This window comes from Triticum aestivum, chromosome 4B, assembly GCF_018294505.1.
Source record: "Triticum aestivum cultivar Chinese Spring chromosome 4B, IWGSC CS RefSeq v2.1, whole genome shotgun sequence".
In the NCBI taxonomy this organism is placed as follows: Eukaryota; Viridiplantae; Streptophyta; class Magnoliopsida; order Poales; family Poaceae; genus Triticum; species Triticum aestivum.
In genome coordinates this window covers 652,179,481-652,181,417 of record NC_057804.1, presented here as the reverse complement: position 1 = coordinate 652,181,417, position 1,937 = coordinate 652,179,481, and positions in this window count along the sequence as shown.

Genomic DNA, 1,937 nt, shown 5'->3' with positions numbered 1-1,937 from the left:
CTCCAATGTAGCACCGACAGTGCGATGTGGCGCTCGCTGATGGCTGCCCGTGCTCAATGCAGCACTCGCCGATGCCATCGGTGCTGCGATGCAGCATCAATGGGGCGGCAACGGCTACAAAGAAGCATCCATGGATGCATTGGTGTTGCAGGAGCGACGGTGATGCAACATCCCCGAGGGTGGCACAACTGCAGAAGCATCTATGGATGCATTGGTGTTGTCGGAGCGGCGGTGATGCAGCATCCATGGGATGACACAGCTGCAAAGACGCATCCGTGGATGCATTGGTGATGTAGGAGCAGCAGCAATGCAACACTCGTCGATGCCATCGGTGTTGCGATGTAGCATCAATGGGGCGTCGACGGCTACAAAGAGCATCCATGGATGCATTGGTGTTGCAGGAGCGACGGTGATGCAACATCCCCGAGGGTGGCACAACTGCAAAGAAGCATCTATGGATGCATTGGTGTTGTCGGAGCGGCGGTGATGCAGCATCCATGGGATGACACAGCTGCAAAGACGCATCCGTGGATGCATTGGTGCTGTAGGAGCAGCAGCAATGCAACACTCGTCGATGCCATCGGTGTTGCGATGTAGCATCAATGGGGCGTCGACGGCTACAAAGAGCATCCATGGATGCATTGGTGTTGCAGGAGCGACGGTGATGCAACATCCCCGAGGGTGGCACAACTGCAAAGAAGCATCTATGGATGCATTGGTGTTGTCGGAGCGGCGGTGATGCAGCATCCATGGGATGACACAGCTGCAAAGACGCATCCGTGGATGCATTGGTGCTGTAGGAGCAGCAGCAATGCAACACTCGTCGATGCCATCGGTGTTGCGATGTAGCATCAATGGGGCGTCGACGGCTACAAAGAGCATCCATGGATGCATTGGTGTTGCAGGAGCGACGGTGATGCAACATCCCCGAGGGTGGCACAACTGCAAAGAAGCATCTATGGATGCATTGGTGTTGTCGGAGCGGCGGTGATGCAGCATCCATGGGATGACACAGCTGCAAAGACGCATCCGTGGATGCATTGGTGCTGTAGGAGCAGCAGCAATGCAACACTCGTCGATGCCATCGGTGTTGCGATGTAGCATCAATGGGGCGTCGACGGCTACAAAGAGCATCCATGGATGCATTGGTATTGCAGGATCGGCGGCGATGCAACATCCTTGGGGGCGGCGCAGCTGCAAAGAAGCATCCATGGATGCATTGATGTTGCAGGAGCAGCGGCGATGCAACATCCATGGGAAGGCGTAGCTGCAAAGACGCATCCATTGGTGCTGCGGGAGCGGCGGTGATGAAGCATCCATTGGGATGGCACAACTGCAAAGAAGCAACCGTGAAGGCAGTCACGACGTGGGCGGTGTCCGGTGTCGCCCTCTAGCTTTTTGCAGCATCAATGGTGCTGCGTGCCGAGGGATGAAACATAAGTTGACCCTCATCTTGTTCGTTGAGGTCGCTGCTGGTGCGGGTTCACCAGCGCCGTCGTCGGTACCACGGTAGGGGCGTCGATGTAAGTTGTAACAGTCACATTCCACATCATCGTTGTTGAAGGTCACATGGTGTCGTGTGTGGGGACTGATGGATGCGTTGCTCTGATTGAACGGATTCCTACACCTGATCAGACGGCTAGCCATCCGGCTGATCTTTCCCTAGGATCAGCCAGCTGACGTCTAGCAGCGGCCTAAAAATTATATATCTAGATTTGTTGTCAAACGAAGTTTTTAAACATATATTCCCTCATGTTAGAAAAGCATATACTCCTCTGATACATATTATTATCGCTGATTTAGCACAACTTTAATATGTATCGGAAGGAGTACTAATTTTTGTGCTATGCTATGCATGTTTTGCTAGTTAAATCGTTGACCTAAGTTCTCGTGCCGACTTATATTCCCATATGAAGGAAGTACCCGATATTCAAAAT